This window comes from Cryptotermes secundus, unplaced genomic scaffold, assembly GCF_002891405.2.
Source record: "Cryptotermes secundus unplaced genomic scaffold, Csec_1.0 scaffold1695, whole genome shotgun sequence".
Taxonomy (NCBI): domain Eukaryota; kingdom Metazoa; phylum Arthropoda; class Insecta; order Blattodea; family Kalotermitidae; genus Cryptotermes; species Cryptotermes secundus.
Genome location: NW_019725862.1, coordinates 76,016 through 85,229, shown reverse-complemented (window position 1 = coordinate 85,229; position 9,214 = coordinate 76,016). Strand labels below are relative to the sequence as shown.

The window sequence follows — 9,214 nt, the reverse complement described above, 5'->3', positions numbered from 1 at the left end:
TATATGGAACCTGAAGGTTCATTACCATGTTTACAAAAGCCCTCCACTGGTCCCTATCCTGAGCCAGATCAATCGAATCCATACCATCCTGTATCTCTAAGATCCATTTTAATGTTGTCCACCCACCTACGCCTTGGTCTTCCCAGTGGTCTTATTCCTTCTGGCTTTCCCACCAATTTCCTATATGCATTCCTCTTCTTCCCCATTCATGCTACATGCCCTGCCCACCGCATCCTCCTTGACGTGATCATTCTAATTATACTTGGATAAGCGTAGAAGTTATGAAGCTCCTCATTATGCAGTTTTCTCCAGCCTCGTGTCACTTCATCTCTCTTCAGTCCGAATATATATATATTATTTAGTTTGGAAATGTTATCATGTATGGGTGTCTCCCCATCACCTGTGAATTTCATGTTCTTGAAGATTTATGCTGATTGTTTTAGGTAAGATTTAATAGACTTTTATTCGAAACTAATAACTTTAAAATATGAGCTTGGCATGCTTCATCAGTGCTGTCAAAATGATGCTTCCAACATGAGCAGTTTGTTCCTGCCTTCTTTGCTTCCACACTTGGACCTTTGTAGTTGATTTATTCCTTACCTTGCACATGGCTTTGATAATCACAATATTTACATGTGCCATCATTCTGAACTCCTTTATTTGGTTTTTGCCGCCATCAGAACTACTTGTGTCAGACATCTCCAGATACAGTGTACTACTTTTATTTTAAATGACAATAACAGTGATGAGCTATTTTATCCTGCAGGTGGTAGTTTGACCTTAGTGTGCTCTAGAAACCACTTTCATTGTAAAAACATCATATGAGTGCAAGCAACATGAAATATTTCAAGCCTACCACCACACAGGGAAATAAAGTGACTCATATTGTTTATATACAATATGACAGGCTTGTGCAAAAAAAAAAACATGACATTTCCAGTAACTCAGGATCAATAAAAAAGTGACTTGTTTTGTTTCTAAAATGACCTGCTCTGTTAGTCTAAGCAATGCAGCATTTGTCAGTTTGAGGGATGTTGTTCCCAGGGCAAAAAAGCCAAATCTCAGGAATGGTAGAACTGTAAGATGGCAACAATAAATGGTAGTGTTTGAGTCAGTGATACACATTTGATCTTTGCCAAAAAAAGATAATCTTGGCTGTCATTATTGTATTTATACTGTCAGGCTGTCTCTTCAGAATGTTGTAAGTTCATACCATGTTCACTGATATCTTGATTTCAAATTGTCCTTCAGGATCTGTAATTTTTCATGCAAGAGATGATTTTTTAATTTTATGTGTGGGAGGTGTTTGGATTGAATATAGGCTGAATCACATGTTGATTGTGGTAGAGTTCCTGAGTCTCGCCAGAAAATGTCAGGATAGTACCTCATTTAGGGTAAGACCACTTCCTTCCAGATCCTTCCCAATTTATCAGTCATCCTACTCTCCTATGTTATGTAGCATTGGTGCTGAAAACAACATTAAATAACACATGCTAGACTGGTTATTGTGTGAGGGTGGACCATGTTTAAGACAAATGTGTTTCAGATATTTCTGTATGGGTAAGTATGTTAAATAAGAAATATGTGCATGACTAAACTTGGCCCGTGGTATAAATCAGTAGTTTTTAAAGACTACATTTATAAAATGATCAGATGATACAGACAAATATCCAAGTCTGTGTGTACAGGAAAACAAATGGTGTATATTAGTCTTAATGACAGCTATGCTTATTGATTAGAAAACACTTACTGCTTTGTCAAATCACAGTAACCTTTCATCCCAAGATATTTCTTTTGTATTATTTTGCCACTTATTATCACTGTTTAATATTATGTCTTTGTATAACTTGGAATGAAAGACTTTTGTATTGGTGTGCCACAATTGTAATTTTTAAGTCTCGTATTATGTGCATATTTTCTACAATTCTTTTTAAAAATGTAACTACATGGAGTAACTAATAACCATGTCTCATGTAGTTGAAAAATTCCCCTCCTTTCATAGAACCTGAAGTTTCTTTACTAAATTCACAGGAGTTTGCCATCGGTCCCTATGCTGAGCCAGATGAATGCAATCCACACCTATACCCACCCTGTTTGTTTAAGATCCATTTTAATATTATAATCCTGTCTACACCCAGGTCTTCCAGATGGTCTATTCCCTACTGATTCTTCAACCAAAATTTTGTATGAATGTCTCAGGTTCCATGGCCTGCCCATCTCATCCTCAATGATTTGATCACCCTCACTATAAGAATCTGCCATTGGTCCTTTGTGTTTATAGTTTCCAAAGGTAATTTAGTTCATTCATTCAAATACCTTCTTATGGTCGCACTTTGATAAGATGTTGCTTGTGTGCGGAATCTCTGTAACCAATGATGTTTGTGTATGAGCAAGCATTGATGGTGCTAGTTAAGCATATGTTTACAGGACAAAAATTGATATAAAAGTTTGTGTTTCCTTATTTATTGAAAAACCTTGTACTACTCGACTTGCCTAGTCAGGAAGTAGCAGTGAATCTTGGATGATGTTTAGGTGCTTTGGAATATTATAATTATCTCTTCATGTTCATCATGTTTATGCCTACTGATGTTTGAAATTCTGGCACTCATGATGATAAGTAAAGGGGCAGTTTACATAATTCTGCAGTGGCCTGCTTGTGAATGTAAAGTGTTAATATTGTCATTCCACCAGGTAAATTTTAACATCAAATCGCAGAAACTAATTGTTGCATGTCCCATTAAAATAAACTGTTATGCATTTATCAGTTGTTAACAGAATTTAATTATATGGTGAAGTCATCTTTCAAAGTAGGCATGACTGTATAGATTTTGTATTAAAAGGAAAGTATTTTTTGTTGCTTGTATGGTAAGAATGTTTTTTTTTGTGTAATTTTAGAGTTTATATGTACTAAGGAGACTTTTTGAACAAATGTTTTTACAATGTTTTGTAAGTAGCTTTATTAAATTTGTAATCAATAAAATTATCTTTGTAAGCTGACTTCTGTTTTATTTGCTGCTATGGCAGTATGATTCCAGAATACGGTCTTTTATGGCTTACAAAAGTGTTAACAGTTTTGGATCAGATAAAGCTCCTCTTTTATTTTAATAAATAAATAAACAGGCAATCAGTAATTTAACTCAGACAGGTCAAGGTATTGCACTTACCTACATATGTTTTATGTTCAGTTTATTCTGTCCCTGTACAACGTTACTTTTTGCTATTGTCTATGCTCAATTCAGATGTGAGTTATCTTAATGCAAGTGATGAGATTCATCCTGAAATAAATGAGGTTTCATGGAAAAACTGAAATCTGTAATCTTACTCTTGCCTTTGATCTTTCTGTATGAGAACTTCCATTTTGTGACTGTATAGATGTTAATCTTACTGTACCCAACAAGTAAACCACGACCACTTTGAATTAAATTCTGTCAAAAGGCAGCATGCACTATAACCTGTGCTCATAGTGTTTAAATTTTACTATTTTTAATAAGGCTAAGAGTTGTTTACTACACAAAGAAGCATTTTAAAATTTTTGGAGATGTAATTTCAATTGATATAAAGTGGGATAGTGTTGTCACATCGCCTTGAACATAACCCACCGTACTGTGAAGACCACAGATATGATTGTGATCTGAATGATACTAAATGGCTTCACATGTATTCTGTCTGCCAACTCTGGTGGTAATCTTTTCATCTGAAGCATAAATATAGTATTTTCTGAATAGTCTTGTCTTCTGGAATATCATGCTATGTAATATGGTGAAGGTCAATATGGGAGATAGTGGTACCCTTCATAGCCACCACTGTGATAACCCAAAATCCAATATAATATGTTCTATTTATAATTTCTCAGCATTTATTTTATTCTGATTTAGTACATATTCTTTACTTTAGTAGTCGTCATATGTTGACAACTGTATTAATAACTTGAGGGTGAAAAAATGAACGAGGCATGCCTGTTCATCTATAACAAAATAACTTATATTTATAAGTAATCATTACAAACAAAAATATAACTACAGCGAAGCTTTCTTGGTTGATCAGCCTTGTCATTGTGGAGTTGGTGTCTGATGCTTCAGAGACTGCATATGTCTCCATTATTCGGCGTTGATATGATGAGTGTTAGGTTTGCACACTATATTCGTACACAAAGGTATCTCCTGTCCCAGTCTTGTCTATGTTGGGAACAGTGGGCAGAATCAAATGATTAGTGTTTTTCTGCCCCAGTGCAGACCACCTGGTGAACAGTCGGTTAGTAATCCGAGTTCATGTTTACAATATTATATTTAAGCATCCTGTTACACTCACACAATATATGATACAAACTCTGTCTTAAGTGCAACAATTTAATTGTAGTTCTTTCTTCTTTCCTTCCTCTACACTACATGTTTCGGCCCTAAATGGCCATCATCAGGTGTATATTCTTACGTAACTGCTACACTGCCCGTAGTTTAAAATTTAAAACACCTGTCTTTCCAATTGTATGTATGTATAAAATCTTTGTTAACCTACACACGTCAATTTGATTTCCAGAATATTGAGTTCATGTTGCTAGTCATTAGTACTTCTCTACAATACTTTTTAAGTCTTCTCATATGTTTTAATTATGGCTATAATTCATATATAAAAATGTAGCTGTTAATGTCGTTATTACTGTCATGTTTACAATTTTAATGCAGTTGATTTGTTCACCCTTTTAGGAGGGTTTATGACTCTTCCACATTTTGACCTACAGTAGGTAGTATTATTTTCCTTCAATATTCCAAGCCACAATTTTAAAGTAATGCATGTTCCAAGTATTTAAAATCAGTAAACGCTGATAAAATGGCTCTTAAAACTCATAAATTTAAATGATTTTAGTCTTCTTAGGCAAACAGTGCTACTGAAGGTCTTCTATTTGACTAAAGCTATTTCTTATATATATTCACTCATGGTAAGTTTTGTATAACTTTAATGCCTCTGATCCCTTAAAATCCTTCAGATGAGTCACCTGTATCTTCTGGGCTTGCTATCCATCACTGCTGTCAGATGCTGTATGTGGTAATCTTCCCCTAATGTTATAAAATTTTCAGTTACATTACTGTAAAATTCCAGTGCAAATGGTTTGTTAAATTCCATCCTGCATTGAATGGCCTTAATTTTGCTGTTTCAATGTTGACTGTCATGTTTGCTTATAATTTGTAACTTTTTAATATCATTTTCATTACTTCTTGGTACATATTCTTCATTTTAAAGATCAAAATATTTCAGTAACTCTTTTCTGACTTTGCAACAATGTACAAAAGCTACTGATTCTGAAAGGTTCTGACAAGAGTGTATAGCACTTGACTACCTGTTTATCTGTAAAAATTATAACATTAACTTTTGGATGAACATGTTGGAGCTGTGTTTAAACATGGCATGCCTGTACCATAGATATTTTTAACTGAATTTTAAAAATACTATGTTATTAAATAACAGAGTAGATGAAAAGTACAATATTCATGGTTGTAAAGCCATGGAATTTGGTAAAATTCCAGCAACATTTTGAGGAACGTATCACTTCCATGTTCAAGACCAAACAACAGGCCAAGCAGGATACCAGCAATAAACAGGCAGCAAGTTCTTTGAAACACTGGTGGACTTTTGCTGAATTACACAGCATTACAACCCAGAAGATATACTCTTCATAGTCACCAATGTCAGAATCTCACATCCATTAACAAAGTACTCATACAATGATGGACATCATGTATTGTAATCAAGGATAATGCTATCACTTTTATTAAGTCCAGACATACCTATAACAATACACAGAGGAAATGACAAGTAATGTAATCAGAACTTTGGTTTTTGTTGTCACTTTTTATTTGCCTTATTGTGGCCTTGATGCATGTGCAATGGATGTGATTATGTAAGATCCTCATTTCTTCTTGAGCTCTTATATGAACATGAACGTTTTGTTATTGACCTCGGAATATACAATAGACAGTGAACTTTAAAATAATTTTTTTTAATTCTTGGTTCTAATGTTTTCTTTATTAGTTTTTAATGGTGTGTATGGATTTCCAGAAATATTATGACAGTATCAGTTTTACTACTCTGTCCAAAAAGTATCTGACCTTGGGCCAGGAAAAAAAAGTTCTGTATCTGGGTGGTTACAATACCTAATCACCTTCAAAGTAGGCCCCTTGTAACTCCACACACTTAGCCCAGTGGTCCTTCCATTGCTGGAAGCAATTCTGAAAGGCTTCTTTTGGAATGGCGTGCAGCTGCACCGTCGCGTTCTGTATGATGTCCTCACGGCTGTCAAAACGGCATCCTTTTTAGCGGTGTCTTCAATCTCGGGAACAGCCAGAAATCACAAGGAGCCATGTCAGGAGAGTAGGGAGCCTGGCGAACCTGCGGAATACTGTGCTTGGCCAGGAAACCCTGAATCAGGTGTGATGAATGAGCTGGAGCATTGTCATGATGCAGCTGCCAGTTGCGTGTGTCCCACAGCTCTGGTCTCTTGCGCTGAACTGCATCACAAAGATGGCGGAGGCCTTCTTGGTAGTACTCCTTATTGAGAGTCTGGCCTAGTGGTGCGTACTCATGATGCACAACACCCTGGTAATCGAAAAAAAAAGACAGTCACTATCACCTTCACATTGCTCTGAACCTGTCGCGCTCTTTTGGGCCTCAGGGATGTTGGATGCTTCCATTGTGATGCCTGGACCTTGGTTTCCAGGTCATATCCGTATACCCATGACTCGTCACCAGTGATCACAGTCTTCAGGAACTCAGGATCCCTGTTGGTGCACTCCAGCATGTCCTGTGTGACCTCAAGACAGAGTTATTGCTGCTCCAGTGAAAGCAGCTTGGGCACAAATTTTGCCGCCACTCTTCACATGCCCATATCCTCAGTTAAAATTGTGTTTGCATAACCTCTGGTGATCCCAACCTCATCAGCAACTTCATGCATGGCCAAAGGACAGTCCTCCATGATCAGTGTCCACACTTTTTCAATGACATCAGCATTTCGGCTCATTGATGATCTCCCAGAACACTGCTCACTGTCCGCCAACATACGACCATGTTTAAAGTGGTTGAACCACTCTTTAATTTGAGTGGCCCCCATTGCATCATCGCTGAAAGCCTGCTGAATTTTGCGAATTGTTTCCACTTGGCTATCCCCAAGTTTCTGACAAAACTTCATGCAGTATCGCTGCTCCAAGCATTCTGTCATCTTGAGCGAAACGAGAATGTGACGAACACGTGTTACACCACTTCGCTATCTGGCAGCCACAGACGCATCCAGCNGAAGAAAGCAGTCTTCTGGGATTTGGCACCGTGTATATGTGGTGTTAACCGACGTTTCGGAGGAACGTATTGCAGATTTCTTATATTTTTTCTTGCCCCCTGAAGATGGAGGCGATACGTTCCTCCGAAACGTCGGTTAACACCACATATACACGGTGCCAAATCCCAGAAGACTGCTTTCTTCGATTACATTCTTGTTTCATCTGTTATTATCAATTAATCTGCTTCTCCTGAAGCATCCACTGTATATGAACGTAGAGAAAATAGGGAATGACATTTGCAGAAGACTGTTAACTGCTGAATACTGGAAAGATTTCAACGTTATTTTTCCATTGGAAACAAAAGCACTGGAAGGCCACATTGAAGCACAGCCAAAACAGGTTAAGGGGATCCTTGAAGTTGTTTATGAGGATATTGATGTTTTCTCTTCTAATCATATGCCTATACATTATTTTAGCGACTTTGACAACAGAATGGAAAACTATTTTCGGTTCTTACATTTATTTTTTGAGCATGTAAAATTACATAAATGTATGCTCAACCAGAGGCATCTAGGTAACTGATTATTCCACATACGTTCATTTAATATGTTTGATTTAGTTTCTCTCAAAACCACATTTTCAAATTAAATTAATGGGCACGATAAACAATATTTGCCACCAAATTCTATAAATATTATGGAATCATTAATTCTATTTAACCTACGTCTAAAGTGCCCGATCGGGCCAGTGTTGAGTATGGTCGCATGGCCAAAGTACCCCGATTTGGCCAGTCAGGCATTTAAAACCCTGCTGGTGGAAGTGCGCACACATGCCAATAGTAGAAGCACATGTACAGTCCTAAATATTTATTTTTAAATGTAGTTTTAAATGTAGTAATTATCAAAGACTTGAGTAAAACCCTAATAGAGGTATTAAAATGATACCTAGTTAGTTAGTTAGTTAGTTATTGGAGAGGGTGGGTTTCCCCATGCACTGAGACCTGTATTGGTCCATTGTGCTTCCCTCTATGATTTCTACCAGTCTCTATATCCTACCGGTACTGGTCCTCCATCATCAGGGTCAAAGAATGTGCCCAGCAAGCAGCATATGTCTGCTTGCTACTTGCTTCACACCATGACCATGAAGATGAAAGTAGTAGATTATTCCGAAACGTCAGTATACATCTGTCTGACAACATGACGTAGCAACTTAGAATATAGCACTCTTCATAATCACTGCTATGAAGACCATCATTCTCGCATAGATTTAATTGTTGATGATAGCTTTGATTTGGGAGTGATGATTTTATATGACGGAAAAAAACTTGTGACGTAAGTTTTATTTATAACGGAGAACTGAGGTCTTTTTTGTTTGTCACAAAATCGTTAATGTTCGTAACCCACTTGTAATGTCATGGCCATGATTTGTCGTCGGCTTTGGGCATTTGTAAATAGCGCTGATTAGGAATTTCATTAGTTTATAACCTTTACACTAGATGGTGATAAAATAGATAATTAAACATTCATCCGTTTTATAAAATGATATAGGAACATAAAGTGTGCCGAAATGTGAAAATATGCGTTGCTTTGGTTTTAAACTAGTTTGAAATTGAATTAATAGTAATTTATTATCAAGTAATATTCTGTCGTCTGCTTCACGAAGAGTATGGTGCTGCCTCTATTATGTTTATGCCAACTTGCAGGTTCGACGGAGAAGTAGAAAATGGGGGAGTAGTGGCAGTTGTAAAGTGTTGGATTAGGTTCACGGTGCTCAGAGAAGCTTATTCATGGTAAATAAAGGAAATTGGTTATGTGGTAGTTTGTAACGCTTCATGGTTTAAAATGGGGTGTACTTTAAATTGAAGTGTTCATTTTGAGTGCATATTATCCCCCACTGAGAATTTTGTATTCGAGCCCAGGCCCAAAGCAGTTAACGATACAACATTTCTGAAA

The 9,214-nt window shown here is 36.8% G+C and overlaps 1 protein-coding gene across 2 annotated transcripts in view; it reads left to right on the top strand.

The window, feature by feature from the left end:
* Window positions 1-8,788: 8,788 nt before the first annotated feature.
* The window catches only part of LOC111863822 (ankyrin-3), a 29,708-nt gene continuing 29,282 nt past the window's right edge, over window positions 8,789-9,214 (top strand). Inside the window, exon 1 of one of the 2 annotated variants that reach the window (XM_023850548.2) lies at window positions 8,789-9,051. The gene's annotated coding sequence lies outside the window, so the exon portion shown is untranslated. The other variant, XM_023850547.2, reaches the window with a different exon arrangement.